The 17,817-nt window shown below is 44.6% G+C and overlaps 1 pseudogene; it reads right to left on the reverse strand.

The window, feature by feature from the left end:
• Positions 1–15,804: 15,804 nt before the first annotated feature.
• LOC137535494 (zinc finger protein 585A-like) overlaps positions 15,805–17,817 on the reverse strand; it is a 63,220-nt pseudogene continuing 61,207 nt past the window's right edge.

A 17,817-nucleotide genomic window follows, 5' to 3' on the forward strand; every position in this document is an offset into this window, starting at 1 on the left:
TTTAATTGTCTTCCATCAGTTAGGATAGTCTTTGGAAGATGTTTTTTTTTTTTTTGAGGGGGAGGGGGGGGGGGGGGGGAAGGTGTATTTGATGATGTAGTAACCTATGAAAAGTATATTTATAGGCATCCCTTATAAAAAAAAAATCCAGTAAATATTTTGAGTTTTATTTCTACTATTCTTTTCTAATATACAGCCTGAATAGGAACTCCACTAATAACTGCAAACTGCATACAAATTGACTTTACCTCCAGGTACAGGCAGGTCTTCAACTGATCGGTAAATTATGTGCTAACATGCCCCCTAATTTCCATGAGAATAGCTATTTTTGGTAAAATTAATGCAAATTACCTCATGAATGACCACATAATGTACCTCATTAGATAAAACATGACTATAACCACTTCCCGACCGCCGTATAGACAATTGGCGACCGGGAAGTGGACCCCGCAAGGACCGCCGTATAGACAAATGGCGGCGGTCCTTGTAGGGGCATGGGCGGCGCGATCGCTTCATTCGTGACGCGATCGGCCGCCGGCGCCTGGCTCCGCCCCTTCACGCTGTAACCCGCCAGCCGTTCGGAAGCGCCGGCAGGTTACTAGCACCCGGATCACCGCATACAAAGTGTATAATACACTTTGTAATGTATACAAAGTGTATGATACAGGCTGCCTCCTGCCCTGGTGGTCCCAGTGTCCGAGGGACCACCAGGGCAGGCTGCAGCCACCCTAGTCTGCACCCAAGCACACTGATTTCTCCCCCTGCCCCCTGATCACCCACAGCACCCCTCAGACCCCCCCCCCCCCTGCCCACCTCCCAGACCCCTGTTTGCACCCAATCACCCCCCTAATCACCCATCAATCACTCCCTGTCACTGCTATTTTTTTTATTAGGTCCCTAACTGCCCCCTGCTCTCTCCTGATCACCCCCCCCCACCCCTCAGATTCTCCCCAGACACCCCCCCCCCTGTACTGTATGCATCTATCCCCCCTGATCACCTGTCAATCACCCATCAATCACCCCCTGTCACTGCCACCCATCAATCAGCCCCTAACCTGCCCCTTCCGGGCAATCTGATCACCCACCAACACCAATAGATCGCCCGCAGATCCGACGTCCGATCACCTCCCAAGTGCAGTGTTTACATCTGTTCTCTACCCTAAACACCCACTAATTACCCATCAATCACCCCCTGTCACTGCTACCTATCAGATTAGACCCCTATCTGCCCCTAGGGCACTCAATCACCCGCCCACACCCTCAGAACGCCCTCAGACCCCAGCCCTGATCACCTCGCCAGTGCATTGCTTGCATCTATTCCCCCCTCTAATCACACCTTGAGACACCCATCAATCACCTCCTGTCACCCCCCTAGCACTCCTATCCATCAGATCAGGCCCAATACAACCTGTCATCTAAAAGGCCAAATTTTATTTTTTGCAGCTTCTACGATGCGGTTGACAGGTGAGTGGTTAGGGAGGGGACCGTGTGGGAGATGTGCCTACACGGGGCGTCCCTGTTAAACGACGCAATTCACGATTGCGTCCAACCGAAGCCTCCCACCTGAATGCTAATCTATGTAATTCCTGCTAGGTATGGTACAGCAGGCAAAGGGTGTATGACAGTGCACCTGATTGGCTGACAAGCGTCTGCTGGCCAGATAGAGGCAGGTTATTGCTCTGACTGGAAGTTAGCAATTGTGTTTGTTGCAGTTGGCATTCAGTTTAGAGGTGGTGGGGTGAGTTCCCTGTAGGTGAGAGGTCCAGGGCTTGCCCGCACTTCCCTCTAGGTGTCGCATGGTGGTTTGGGGGCCCCAGTGAGTGAGAGAGACCTGGGGCCCCTGGGCTGTCATGTGGACCAGTGTTTGTGATTTTAAATTTTATTTTTTGCAGCTTCTACGATGCGGTTGACAGGTGAGTGGTTAGGGAGGGGACCGTGTGGGAGATGTGCCTACACGGGGCGTCCCTGTTAAACGACGCAATTCACGATTGCGTCCAACCGAAGCCTCCCACCTGAATGCTAATCTATGTAATTCCTGCTAGGTATGGTACAGCAGGCAAAGGGTGTATGACAGTGCACCTGATTGGCTGACAAGCGTCTGCTGGCCAGATAGAGGCAGGTTATTGCTCTGACTGGAAGTTAGCAATTGTGTTTGTTGCAGTTGGCATTCAGTTTAGAGGTGGTGGGGTGAGTTCCCTGGAGGTGAGAGGTCCAGGGCTTGCCCGCACTTCCCTCTAGGTGTCGCATGGTGGTTTGGGGGCCCCAGTGAGTGAGAGAGACCTGGGGCCCCTGGGCTGTCATGTGGACCAGTGTTTGTGATTTTAAATTTTATTTTTTGCAGCTTCTACGATGCGGTTGACAGGTGAGTGGTTAGGGAGGGGACCGTGTGGGAGATGTGCCTACACGGGGCGTCCCTGTTAAACGACGCAATTCACGATTGCGTCCAACCGAAGCCTCCCACCTGAATGCTAATCTATGTAATTCCTGCTAGGTATGGTACAGCAGGCAAAGGGTGTATGACAGTGCACCTGATTGGCTGACAAGCGTCTGCTGGCCAGATAGAGGCAGGATATTGCTCTGACTGGAAGTTAGCAATTGTGTTTGTTGCAGTTGGCATTCAGTTTAGAGGTGGTGGGGTGAGTTCCCTGGAGGTGAGAGGTCCAGGGCTTGCCCGCACTTCCCTCTAGGTGTCGCATGGTGGTTTGGGGGCCCCAGTGAGTGAGAGAGACCTGGGGCCCCTGGGCTGTCATGTGGACCAGTGTTTGTGATTTTAAATTTTATTTTTTGCAGCTTCTACGATGCGGTTGACAGGTGAGTGGTTAGGGAGGGGACCGTGTGGGAGATGTGCCTACACGGGGCGTCCCTGTTAAACGACGCAATTCACGATTGCGTCCAACCGAAGCCTCCCACCTGAATGCTAATCTATGTAATTCCTGCTAGGTATGGTACAGCAGGCAAAGGGTGTATGACAGTGCACCTGATTGGCTGACAAGCGTCTGCTGGCCAGATAGAGGCAGGATATTGCTCTGACTGGAAGTTAGCAATTGTGTTTGTTGCAGTTGGCATTCAGTTTAGAGGTGGTGGGGTGAGTTCCCTGGAGGTGAGAGGTCCAGGGCTTGCCCGCACTTCCCTCTAGGTGTCGCATGGTGGTTTGGGGGCCCCAGTGAGTGAGAGAGACCTGGGGCCCCTGGGCTGTCATGTGGACCAGTGTTTGAGATTTTAAATTTTATTTTTTGCAGCTTCTACGATGCGGTTGACAGGTGAGTGGTTAGGGAGGGGACCGTGTGGGAGATGTGCCTACACGGGGCGTCCCTGTTAAACGACGCAATTCACGATTGCGTCCAACCGAAGCCTCCCACCTGAATGCTAATCTATGTAATTCCTGCTAGGTATGGTACAGCAGGCAAAGGGTGTATGACAGTGCACCTGATTGGCTGACAAGCGTCTGCTGGCCAGATAGAGGCAGGTTATTGCTCTGACTGGAAGTTAGCAATTGTGTTTGTTGCAGTTGGCATTCAGTTTAGAGGTGGTGGGGTGAGTTCCCTGGAGGTGAGAGGTCCAGGGCTTGCCCGCACTTCCCTCTAGGTGTCGCATGGTGGTTTGGGGGCCCCAGTGAGTGAGAGAGACCTGGGGCCCCTGGGCTGTCATGTGGACCAGTGTTTGTGATTTTAAATTTTATTTTTTGCAGCTTCTACGATGCGGTTGACAGGTGAGTGGTTAGGGAGGGGACCGTGTGGGAGATGTGCCTACACGGGGCGTCCCTGTTAAACGACGCAATTCACGATTGCGTCCAACCGAAGCCTCCCACCTGAATGCTAATCTATGTAATTCCTGCTAGGTATGGTACAGCAGGCAAAGGGTGTATGACAGTGCACCTGATTGGCTGACAAGCGTCTGCTGGCCAGATAGAGGCAGGATATTGCTCTGACTGGAAGTTAGCAATTGTGTTTGTTGCAGTTGGCATTCAGTTTAGAGGTGGTGGGGTGAGTTCCCTGGAGGTGAGAGGTCCAGGGCTTGCCTGCACTTCCCTCTAGGTGTTGCATGGTGGTTTGGGGGCCCCAGTGAGTGAGAGAGACCTGGGGCCCCTGGGCTGTCATGTGGACCAGTGTTTGTGATTTTAAATTTTATTTTTTGCAGCTTCTACGATGCGGTTGACAGGTGAGTGGTTAGGGAGGGGACCGTGTGGGAGATGTGCCTACACGGGGCGTCCCTGTTAAACGACGCAATTCACGATTGCGTCCAACCGAAGCCTCCCACCTGAATGCTAATCTATGTAATTCCTGCTAGGTATGGTACAGCAGGCAAAGGGTGTATGACAGTGCACCTGATTGGCTGACAAGCGTCTGCTGGCCAGATAGAGGCAGGATATTGCTCTGACTGGAAGTTAGCAATTGTGTTTGTTGCATCTAAAAGGCCACCCTGCTTATGACCGGTTCCACAAAATTCGCCCCCTCATAGACCACCTGTCATCAAAATTTGCAGATGCTTATACCCCTGAACAGTCATTTTGAGACATTTGGTTTCCAGACCACTCACGGTTTTAGGCCCGTAAAATGCCAGGGTGGTATAGGAACCCCACAAGTGACCCCATTTTAGAAAAAAGACACCCCAAGGTATTCTGTTAGGTGTATGACGAGTTCATAGAATTTATTTTTTGTCAAAAGTTAGCGGAAATTTTTTTTTTATTGTTTTTATTCAAAGTGTAATTTTTCACTTACTTGTGACAAAAAAATCTTCTATGAACTCGCCATACACCTAACGGAATACCTTGGGGTGTCTTCTTTCTAAAATGGGGTCACTTGTGGGGTTCCTATACTGCCCTGGCATTTTAGGGGCCCTAAACTTTGAGGAGTAGTCTAGAAAACAAATGCCTCAAAATGACCTGTGAATAGGACGTTGGGCCCCTTAGCGCACCGAGGCTGCAAAAAAGTGTCAAACATGTGGTACCGCCGTACTCAGGAAAAGTAGTATAATGTGTTTTGGGGTGTATTTTTACACATACACATGCTAGGTGAGAGAAATCTCTCTGTAAATGGACAATTGTGTGTAAAAAAAATCAAACAATTGTCATTTACAGAGATATTTCTCCCACCCAGCATGGGTATGTGTAAAAATACACCCCAAAACACATTATACTACTTCTCCTGAGTATGGCGGTACCACATGTGTGGCACTTTTTTACACCCTAAGTACGCTAAGGGGCCCAAAGTCCAATGAGTACCTTTAGGATTTCACAGGTCATTTTGCGACATTTGGTTTCAAGACTACTCCTCACAGTTTAGGGCCCCTAAAATGCCAGGGCAGTATAGGAACCCCACAAATGACCCCATTCTAGAAAGAAGACACCCAAAGGTATTCTGTTAGGAGTATGGTGAGTTCATAGAAGATTTTATTTTTTGTCACAAGTTAGCGGAAAATGACACTTTGTGAAAAAAAAACAATTAAAATTAATTTCCGCTAACTTGTGACAAAAAAATAAAAACTTCTATGAACTCACCATACTCCTAACGGAATACCTTGGGGTGTCTTCTTTCTAAAATGGGGTCATTAGTGGGGTTCCTATACTGCCCTGGCATTTTAGGGGCCCTAATCCGTGAGGAGTAGTCTTGAAACAAAAATGACCTGTGAAATCTAAAGGTACTCATTGGACTTTGGGCCCCTTAGCGCAGTTAGGGTGCAAAAAAGTGCCACACATGTGGTATCGCCGTACTCGGGAGAAGTAGTATAATGTGTTTTGGGGTGTATTTTTACACATACCCATGCTGGGTGGGAGAAATACCTCTGTAAATGACAATCTTTTGACTTTTTTTACACACAATTGTCCATTTACAGAGTTATTTATCCCACCCAGCATGGGTATGTGTAAAAATACACCCCAAAACACATTATACTACTTCTTCCGAGTACGGCGATACCACATGTGTGGCACTTTTTTGCACCCTAACTGCGCTAAGGGGCCCAAAGTCCAATGAGTACCTTTAGGATTTCACAGGTCATTTTGAGAAATTTTGTTTCAAGACTACTCCTCACGGTTTAGGGCCCCTAAAATGTCAGGACATTATAGGAACCCCACAAATGACTCCATTTTAGAAAGAAGACACCCCAAGGTATTCTGTTAGTATTACGGTGAGTTCATAGAAGATTTTATTTTTTGTCACAAGTTAGCGGAAATTGATTTTTTTTTTTTTTCACAAAGTGTCATTTTCCGCTAACTTGTGACAAAAAATAAAATCTTCTATGAACTCACCATACTCCTAACGAAATACCTTGGGGTGTCTTCTTTCTAAAATGGGGTCATTTGTGGGGTTCCTATACTGCCCTGGCATTTTAGGGGCCCTAAACCGTGAGGAGTAGTCTTGAAACCAAATGTCGCAAAATGACCTGTGAAATCCTAAAGGTACTCATTGGACTTTGGGCCCCTTAGCGCAGTTAGGGTGTAAAAAAGTGCCACACATGTGGTATCGCCGTACTCAGGAGAAGTAGTACAATGTGTTTTGGGGTGTATTTTTACACATACCCATGCTGAGTGGGAGAAAGATCTCTGTAAATGGACAATTGTGTGTAAAAAAAAATGAAAAAATTGTCATTTACAGAGATATTTCTCCCACCCAGCATCGGTATGTGTAAAAATACACCCCAAAACACATTATACTACTTCTACTGAGTACGGCAATACCACATGTGTGGCACTTTTTTGCAGCCTAACTGCGCTAAGGGGCCCAAAGTCCAATGAGCATCTTTAGGCTTTACAGGGGTGCTTACAAATTAGCACCCCCCAAAATGCGAGGACAGTAAACACACCCCACAAATGACCCTATTTTGGAAAGTAGACACTTCAAGGTATTCAGAGAGGGGCATGGTGAGTCCGTGGCAGATTTCATTTTTTTTTTGTCGCAAGTTAGAAGAAATGGAAACTTTTTTTTTTTTTGTCACAAAGTGTCATTTTCCGCTTACTTGTGACAAAAAATAATATCTTCTATGAGCTCACCATGCCTCTCAGTGAATACTTTGGGATGTCTTCTTTCCAAAATGGGGTCATTTGGGGGGTATTTATACTATCCTGGAATTCTAGCCCCTCATGAAACATGACAGGGGGTCAGAAAAGTCAGAGATGCTTGAAAATGGGAAAATTCACTTTTTGCACCATAGTTTGTAAACGCTATAACTTTTACCCAAACCAATAAATATACACTGAATGTTTTTTTTTTTTAATCAAAAACATGTTTGTCCACATTTTTCGCGCTGCATGTATACAGAAATTTTACTTTATTTGAAAAATGTCAGCACAGAAAGTTAAAAAAATCATTTTTTTGCCAAAATTCATGTCTTTTTTGATGAATATAATAAAAAGTAAAAATTGCAGCAGCAATCAAATAGCACCAAAAGAAAGCTTTATTAGTGACAAGAAAAGGAGCCAAAATTCATTTAGGTGGTAGGTTGTATGAGCGAGCAATAAATAGTGGTCTGAATGGAAAAAAAAGTGGCTGGTCCTTAAGGGGGGTAAAGCCCACGGTCTTCAAGTGGATAAACTGCCAGAATTGCTAAATGTCATTACCTCATGGGGTCATTTGTTTGATAACCCTAACAGAATTGAGGCCATTGGGTCCAAAGGCCTTACAGCCACCAATTATGGCCTTTTGCCGGGGTAATACACTTGGCTGCATGCTTACTAAGAGTGAATTCATAGGTGCATGGCCTCAAACGTGGTTTTCAATGTGACCACTGTCCTACATGTTGTCATGTGTTGAAGACGGAGAGTGTTAGGTTGGGATCAGTCCTTTTCCAAATTCGAGACTTCATAATATGTAGAACCGAGTTTGTTGTTTATGCCCTCCTGCAAATTCTTTTACATTAGAAAAACCACACGTCCCACGAGGGAACATCTGGTTGAACATATAAGCGCTATTGAGAAAGGAGATGGAGGTGTTCCTAGATTAGTACAACATTTTACTGAATCTAATGGAGGCAACTCATACCATCTTAAAGCGGTATAAAACTCTGACATAAGGTTCAATAAAAACATGTTTCCCTGCTTTTTATATCCCATACAGTTATCATATTTGCTTTTGTGCATAAGTATTATTATCCATTTAGAAATTACAAATTCCCAAAGTACAATTTTTTTGCTCTGAGAGCTGACATTGAATTTTATTCATAACTGGTGTATTCATATTGTAATGTACCCAGAAATGCTTTCTGAGTGTCTGTCTGTGTTCTGGAGTGTCTGAAGTAAACACAAGATAATGTTATCTCCAGTTCGAATGCGTCCAGCTTTCCCTGCAGGGAGCTTGTAACTCCTGTGTTTAACTAGTTGAATGCTGTTCTAGTAAAAACAAATGATGGTAGTATATAATATGCTGTAAATAATCTTTTAGAGCAAAGAAGAAATGCTGGGTTTCAAACCACTTTAAAATGGTGGGCCTAGTTGCAGTGATGACCCCTAGGCGGGGGGGGGGGTCACTCGACCTGACCCCGCTCTGAGCACTGCCCAATGGGAGAAGGAGGCCCACGTAGTAGGCGTGTATCTATACACACTCTCATTTTGTCGTGTAAAGTTTTCACATAACTGTCATGTGAGCCGCAGTTTCCGTGAACAAGCACCATTCCAAGGCAAAACAATTGTTGGAAGTGCCAGGGGTCTCTATGTGTGTGGCCATCTGGATGGTGATGTATTGCAATTCACACGGACTGTGATGTGATGCTTGTTACTGCTGCACTGCATGTTTGTTATGGACTGTGTCTCAATAAATACTATTGCTGGCTCATCGTTGCATGCTTGCTGCTTTACTTTTTGAAGAAAGGGAGTAAAAGATTTGATGGTACATCTCCCAGTGAGTGTTACATCATTTAGTGAGAGTGGATATTGCTTTATTTACAGAAAGTAGTTGGGTACATGAAATGCTATTTTGGAGGTCATTAGAGCAAACAGCTGCATATCTGTAGAAGAGATCCTGAATATGACATTAAAGCCCTATACCAGATGCTTATAGTAACCCTTCAAATTTAACATAGTAGCTAATGCTGGGTACACACTATGAGATTTTATGGTCGATTTACTGTCAGATCGATTAATTCCAACATGTCCGATTTGCTTTTTGATCTCTTTCCGAGCATTTTCCGATCGATTTCCATTAACATTAATAGGAAATCGATCGAAAAATGTTCGGAAATCGATTGGAAAACAAATCGGACATGTTGGAAATAATCGACCTGACAGTAAATCGACCATAAAATCTAATAGTGTGTACCCAGCATAAGGAAGACTAGAATCTAGGAGGTAATATTCCCTTTAAACTTAACCAAGTGAAAAATTCTATGATAAGTAAATAGTTACAGCTTATAAGATTGGACTAAGTGGGGAAAGGGTCTAAGATTGTTTCCCTATCAATAGTTGACAAACACAATTCTTTCCATGTATGAAGATTAAGGTCACGGGTAAAATGTTCAAGCGCTGATATGTTTGCGGAAACTGGATTTGAAGACTGGAGATCTGGAGGGAATTTGGTAAAGCTTTCTGTAGTGATTTTGGATAAATCCAGCTAAATTCAATAAGCAAACAGACAGCTCTGCAACAACACCTACTACAAAAAAAATCTAGATACAAAGCCCACACTGCAGTACACAGGGGAGTTTCAGAATATGCTGAATGCTTTCCTTAAAATCATCTCACATACAGGATCTTCTCAAAAAATAGCATATTGTGATAAAGTTCATTATTTTCTGTATTGTACTGATAAACATTAGAATTTCATATATTTTAGATTCAAATACACACAACTGAAGTAGTTCAAGCCTTTTATTGCTTTAATATTGATGATTTTGGCATACAGCTCATAAGGTACAAAGACAGAAGACTGATTTGGTAACCGGATACAAGCAGGGTCAGTAACTGGTAGACAGATGGGCAGAGGTACCGAATCAGAAAGCAAGAGAGAGGTCAGCAAAGCAGAAAGTCATAACAGATATTAATAAGCACAATCCTAGTCTGAGGTGTGAGGTCCTTGGTCTCAACACCCGGGGAACTGATCTAAAGTATAACACAGTAATGACACAGTAATCCTATACTTGGGTGTGAGGTCCTTGGTCTCAACACCCTGGAAATGGTCTAGAGTATAACAGAGCATAAACAAAGGTAATCTGGCTAAGTGTGAATTCCCAGCTCCTGCTGGTTCTAACACACTGTAAGATCTGACTGTGGTCTGAGTGCTCACACGTAAGTAATCGCAACGGCAGACAACCAGCAACTGAAAGGCAAGATCTATATATACTCCAGCGCTGCTCAGCGCCGCCCCCAGCCGCTCAGCCAATCAGGAGTTCGCTGGGATCAGCTGATCCCTCTCCTGTTGGCATAAAGGTCCTGTCCTCTAGCGCGCGCGTAACTCTCCCTCCGTGTGCACTAGAAGGCCCAGACAAACCAGACACATGTCGCTGTGCGGAAACCGCCGGTCTGAACGCGAAGACAGCCGCCCCGCTGCCAGACCGCACGGCGACATCTCCGCCATTCATTACATGTACCTACAGTGGCTACCGGTATCGAAAAACTCTCTGCTTCCAATAGCATAAATGTAATATTCAATTGTGCATTCAAATATTCCAAACCTTGAACCGCTACCCACAATGCTAAACAAGAACCTTTAAATACAGCATCAGGGCTTATACCCCAAATATTAATAACAGGACAAGAGATCAGCATTAACTGAATACTCTTATGGAGACCGAGCAGTCAAGTCGATCCGGGTTTAGCACATTGCAGTGTGAGTGTGCCGCAGAACCGAACTGTTAAAGCGGAGCTGAACTCAGACCTCCTCTCTGCTCTAAAAGATACACAACAGCATAATAACCTTTAAACAAAAGACATTTCTGTGTTACAGCTGATATAAATCCTGTAATAAATCTGCACAGTTTCTACTTCCTGATTCATGGAAGCAGATGTAACGATTGGTGTAGCAAACAGAAGTTTGGTTATTGTGTGATCTGCAGAATCACCAATAAATCAGACACTATACCTGATTATATGGGGATCTGCAGAATCACCAATAATGCAAGTATAGCTAACAAGGTAATAGCAAGTGTATAGTGTTTGGTGCAACAGTAATACTGATTCGTTTGGCAGAACCTCAAGAGAGGAGCTGGTGGGTACTATCAGTAAGGAACCTCACCAGAGGAGCTGGTGGGTACTATCAGTAAGGAACCTCACCAGTGACAAGGGCTCACTGGTGAGTAGAGTGGTCAGACAGATCGGTTCGGCAACAGAAAGGAGGATACAGTACAGAATCGGCAGGCAGAAGGATAGAGGTATTTCAGGCAGAGTCAGCAACAGGATCAGATGGGCAAAGGTACAGAATCAGGTAGCGTAAGAGTAGTCAGAAGAGAGCCAGAGTCATACACAGAATATCAAGCAATAATAACAGTAGTAATATCAATTCCTAGTCTTGTGTGAAATCCCTGGTTTCCTCCCAGATCAAAGCACACCAGAACTAACTAAAGTCTGAGTGCTCACACGAAGCATTCGCAACAGCAGACAGTTTGCAAGTGATTCCTGGAGGCTTAAGAATCGGAGGAGACCCCTCGGCCACGCCCACGCCATCAGCCAATCCGAGCTGCCGAGAGTCTCCTCTGACGTCAGCCGACCGGCAGGTCAGCTGACGCGCCTCCTCCCTGCATAAAGGTCCTGTCTGTGCGCGCGCGACAAAGCCACTCTATGAGCCACTGACAATCCCCTCGGCGTGCTAGACGCCGGAGGGACAGGAGAAACGCCCCACAGGGAACCTGAAGCAGCTGCGGGGGCATCCTGACTGCCCGCAGCTGCATCTCCACAGAATGTTACAGCAGACATATTGTTTACAGCCTGTGCTTTGAAATGGCCTTATCTGCCATAGGCAGTCATGTGAAACGGGGGGAGATCAAATTAAAACTAGTAATTAGACACAAATGGGGGTGAATTAAACTGGTTAAACTCTTTAAATACACACAGGATGCATTTCTCTGTGTTTTCCTTCTGTCCTGTGAAAGAATTCAGGTCCACTTTAAGAAATGACCGTAGTCTCTCATATAAACATTGCTCTAGAAAACGTCATAGATATAACAGCAGTATGGGTATCTAGAAACTGAACTTGCAAGTGGTCCAAACAGAAATGAAGCATATCTGGATCAAATGTAGCCGCATTATAAAGATGAATGTAGGGGCAAAATGCAGTTATGGTGAGGCCTACTGCCTAGCCAGTATATCACTTTCTACTCAATCAGAAATAGAACAATTGCATAGGTATCTGTAAAGTAAACTTACAAGCAATATAGATAAGCTAGACATAGCTACACATAGCTAAATCAAACACAGTGGCATCACAAAGGTGAGTATAGGTGTAATATTCAGTGATGGGGTCTACTATCTAACCAGTGCAGCACTTTCTTGGAGTCTTGTCACCGTCTAGAATATGTAGCTTAGCCGGGAACTGCCTGGAATGGGGAATATTCACTCCCTTCAAGCGCCACTTAATGTCAGTGAAAGAGGCACTTTCTTATGCAATTCAATGGAGTAATCAGGAATCATCTGTATTGTCCACCTTTAGATCACCTTTGACGCGCGCCAGGAGCAGTATAGCATCTCGATCTCTACTGTGTACAATCGGAGCTAGAAATGTACGTGGCGGAGCACCAGGCTGTGGACGGCTGGGCGGCACCCTATGCGCTTGTTCCACTGCCAAGGTTTTATACAATCGATCAGTCCCAAACTGTTGTATTAGCCTGGTCTCAATAAACTCTTCAGGTTTAGCGCCCTCAGTGCCCTCTGTTAACCCAATGGATTGGCTCTGCGGCAAATGGTGGGTAAGGCTGGTGGTGGTATACCCGGAGCTCCTGCTATGTGCGACCTACTCACCATCTGAGCTCCCCACCCCCTATTTTATCCTATTGAACAATACCAGTTGCCTGGCTGTCCTGCTCATCCTCTACCGCTAATCGCTTTTGCTCTAGACCCTGAACATGCATTCAGATTAATTTGGCTTATAAAACTACGAGAAGATTACGTGCATGCTTGTTTCAGGGTTGTGAGCCATGAGGCAGGGCTTTTTGCTGCAGCTTGGCACGGTTTTAGCAGTAATGCTGTAGTCCACGCAAGGGTAATTCAGGAAGCCGCAATTGTCGGCCCCCAAATTCTGTCTCCCTCTGAGTTGCTACGGCTCAGAGATGGAATTGTATTGATCACCCCCCCCCCCATTTGTGCAGCAGGGTCAGCCGTCATTCTGCGTGACAATGACCAGGCAGACTGTACTGCAGCCAAAGAGATAATCAGGACTAGCAGCAGCTGAGCTTGTGTAAAATGTTATGCAGCCTCTTATCTCAGCGGCTGATTCTCTACAGCAGAGTTCCCCAACCGTGTCCTCAAGGCCCACCAACAGTGCATGTTTTGCAGAAAACCACAAACATGCACTGGTGAGGTAATTAGTGTCTCAGCAGAGCCAATTACCTACTTCTCCGGATTTCTACAAAACATGCACGGTTGGGGAACACTGCGTCTACAGTGTTCTCCCCAGAATTTGTTTTCAGCTGGGTGGCATGAAAAAGTAGCTGGGTGGGGAAGTAAGGGCCCTTTTCCACTAGGAAGCATGACTGCAACCATATTCACGCTGCAATCGCACAACCTACAATTTCTCCAACAGTGATTGCGCCGTATAGCTGCCATTAACGGTTCACAATCGCCCGATGATTGCCATTCTGAAAAAATGATGGTTTACCATTTATTTTTAACACTTTCAGGCACAAAAAGAAAAAAAAAGCACATGGCATAGTTATTTGTGTGCTAGGCACTGTACATGCACATGTCTATCTCATCATGTCACATCGGGTATCCTTTAAGTTAAAGCTATAAGGAAAGTGCCATTTTAATTTACGTATTAATCAGAGGGTACACACTGTGTGATAAGAGTTCTGTTTCAAAACCAATTTTCAAACAAAGTAGGGGAAGAGAGGAAATGCATTGCATGCCCAACAGGAACAAGTGGCAGCTCCCAGCATCCCTGCACAAACACCAAATATTCCCACATAGGATGAGCTGAAACAACATGCTGATATTTTCTGTGGCAAAAAAGTTGACTGTGCTGCAGATTCCAACAATGCTAGGGACAAAAACCAATCACTCACAGCAGAACTATAAAATCCAACAGATTCTGTAACTGGTAAGAAAAGCAGCGACTGCATTTTTCTAAAAAGATTTTTCTAGAAAGATAATTAGAAGAGCTCAGAAACTATACAAACAACACTCAGAAGTATACTTTAAAAAATGTCAGTGAATTATCGGTAACTGCAGAAATCGTCAGGGATGAGTACTGTATTGCTAAGTTGAAAGACTATGCATAAAGCACCACTGCACTTTGTATAAAGACATTTACAAATTCACAAGAGGTTCCAACTCAGAAAAAAAAAAAAGATTCCAGGTCACCAGGACCAAAGAGCAAATACTCATCCCACTTGCCTTTCAACTAGCTGCCAGGAACACGTGACAAGCAGTGGTCATTAATCCTGCATCCTCTATCGAGCTACATTCCTCAATCGCTGTCCAGTCTGCTCCTGCTTTCCTCTTCACATTCCTCTACGTTTTCTCTCCACTCTCAACCGTGTCTCTGCCTCCGGCTCAGTCACTTCAGGCTTGCCTCACAGTCATGCTTCTCTAGGCGGCCGGCTCCCCCGCGAGTATAGCACGTACAGCGTGCACAACGCAAGACTGACTGCAATTTCCGGGGGCGGGCATCTCCTCCGAGCAGCAGGCATCTCTGATCTTAGGACAGATCTAATCTCCTGGCCGCTCGGACGGAGGCTTATTATACCACACGGATGGCTGAATTTTACCCGGGCAGCCGCAGATCTTACCCGGGCAGCACGCCCAGCTAATATGCTCTGGGGAGAACACTGCTCTAAGCGGTATAAAACCCTGACATAATATTCAATAAAATGTTTTCCTACTTTTTATATGCCATATGGTTATCATATTTGCTTTTGTGCATAAGTATCATTATTTATTTAGAAATTACAAGTTTCCAAAGTACACTGTTTTGCTTTGAGAGCTGCCTTTGCACTTTATTCATAACTGTTTTTTTTTTTTTTCATGTTGAAATATAAGAAGATATACTTTCTGACTGTCTGTCTTTGTTCAGGAGAGTTTGCAGTGTCAGAGAAGTGTTTGTTTACATTCCTCAGTTGATACAATTAAACACAAGATAACACAACACTGTGCATGACTCCACTCCATCCACACTCTTCATTCATTCATTCACACAGGAAGTAATAAGGCATTGGGAGTTTCTACTTCCTGTATTATAAGCATGACTCCCAGGTTCTTTTGCCTTTCTGTCAAAATGTCTATTAGAGCGGGAGTGTCACCATAAAAATCTAATTTCAACAGCAACTGCTCTGAGTGTATTAAGTGATAAAAATACTAATCCTGCATTCAAAACTTTTAAAAACTTTTTCTGCTGTTATGATTTGGAGTTATCACATACTTAAGGAGCTCTGGCCCTTTAGTAATCAGTGCCAACAGTTGCATGCTGGGGGTTCTTTTAATCTATAATATGTTCCTCCTCTTCCATATATTTCCCTGCCTAGCTGCTTATCTGAAACACGATCCCCTGCTCACTTGTGTTTACAAGCAAGGCTGAGGTGACTCAGCAATTGGAGGAGAAAAGAAATATAGTAAAGGGCAGAAATGACATCAGGATTTAGCCTAAACTGTGAGAAAAAGACATGGGTCCCATCAGGAACAGAATTCTCTTCATTTACTATATAACATTCACTGAAACAAAAATGTGGACAGTACAATACATGCGTTATGTAAGTAGATCAAGTATTTATCTACTTATACATGTTGTTTTTCCCTGGCATAGTATGGCTAATCCCATTGCTTCAAACACAAAGTTAATTCTCAACAAACGCACAATATATGGTAGCAGAGCGTTCAAGCAGCCAATGCCACAACCTTGAAAATGGCTGATGTACGCTAGGGACCAACGCCTACGAACGCTTACAAATGCATGCAACTGCTGGAGGAACTGAAGGAGTCTGATATAGATAAAGAGCAGCAACAATCCAATGCACTGAGCAGCATGAAAGCATCCTGAGGATTCAGTGTAAAAATGCTGCCGTGTGCACTTTGCAAGAAATAAAAGATACATTGGAAAACAACACCTATGGCCAAAACACTTCCCACACTCAACACAAATGTCTCACAAGCTGTGATTTATGTTCAAAACATTTCCCACACTCAGCACATGAATAGGGCTTCTCACCAGTATGAGATCTCTTATGTCTGACAAGGTCTGATTTCTGCCCAAAACATTTCCCACACTCAGCACATGAATAGGGCTTCTCTCCAGTGTGACATCTCATATGTATTAAAAGGTGTCCTTTCTGCCCAAAACATTTCCCACACTCAGCACATGAATAGGGCTTCTCACCAGTATGAGATCTCTTATGTCTGACAAGGTCTGATTTCTGCCCAAAACATTTCCCACACTCAGCTCATGAATAGGGCTTCTCTCCAGTGTGACATCTCATATGTATTAAAAGGTGTCCTTTCTGCCCAAAACATTTCCCACACTCAGCACATGAATAGGGCTTCTCACCAGTGTGATATCTCTCATGTATGTCAAGATTTGCTTTCACTTGAAAACATTTCCCACACTCAGCACATGAATAGGGCTTCTCAACCGTGTGAGATCTCTCATTTATGACAAGGTTTCCTTTCATTCCAAAACATTTCCCACACTCAGCACATGAATAAGGCTTCTCACCAGTGTGACATATCTTATGATTGACAAGGCTTACTTTGTGTCTGAAACATTTCCCACACTCAGCACATGAATAAGGCTTCTCACCAGTGTAAGATCTCTCATGTGTTAAAAGATTTCCTTTCTGCTGAAAACATTTCCCACACTCAGCACATGAATAGGGCTTTTCACCAGTGTGAGATCTCTCATATATGACGAGCTTTGATTTTTGCACAAAACATTTCCCACACTCAGCACATGAATAGGTCTTTTCACCAGTGTGAGATCTCTCATGTATGACAAGTTGTGATTTCCGTCCAAAGCATTTCCCACACTCAGCACATGAATAGGGCTTCTCAACAGTGTGTGATCTCTCATGTCTGACAAGATGTGATTTCTGTGCAAAGCAATTCCCACACTCAGCACATGAATACGGCTTCTCACCTGTGTGTAATCTCTCATGTATGACAAGGCCTGATTTCTGTGGAAAACATTTCCCACACTCAGTACATGAATAGGGCTTCTCACCAGTGTGACATGTCTCATGACTGACAAGTTGTGATTTCCGTCCAAAACATTTCCCACACTCAGCACATGAATAGGATTTCTCACCAGTGTGAGTTCTCTCATGCCTGACAAAACTTGATTTCCACACAAAACATTTCCCACACGTGGAACAGGAATAAGACTCTCCAGCAGGGGTAGAGCTGTGCTGGGTATGAGGCCCCTCAGGATTAGACAGGTGAAGGGAGTCTGGGGGAATATTTGGGGTAACTGTGATATCTGCAGGGGACTCTTGTCCAGTGACATCATCATCATCCGTTGTACAGTCTGTGGAAACAGAGAGACGAGTCTCTGAAAGGTTCCTGATGCCAGGACTCCGCCCTGCAAATAGAGAAACATCATCACTTCCTGTTAGAGAATTCTGAGGGGAGGAACAATTATCATTAGGGAGGGTCAGTGAGCTGCTGATAAATCCAAGTTGATGCAAAGTTTATGCAGAGTGGAAATGGACCAGAAGCAGCATCTGCATAACTTTGTATGTAATTAAAATATCATT

This window comes from Hyperolius riggenbachi, chromosome 10 (genome assembly GCF_040937935.1).
Source record: "Hyperolius riggenbachi isolate aHypRig1 chromosome 10, aHypRig1.pri, whole genome shotgun sequence".
NCBI lineage: Eukaryota > Metazoa > Chordata > Amphibia > Anura > Hyperoliidae > Hyperolius > Hyperolius riggenbachi.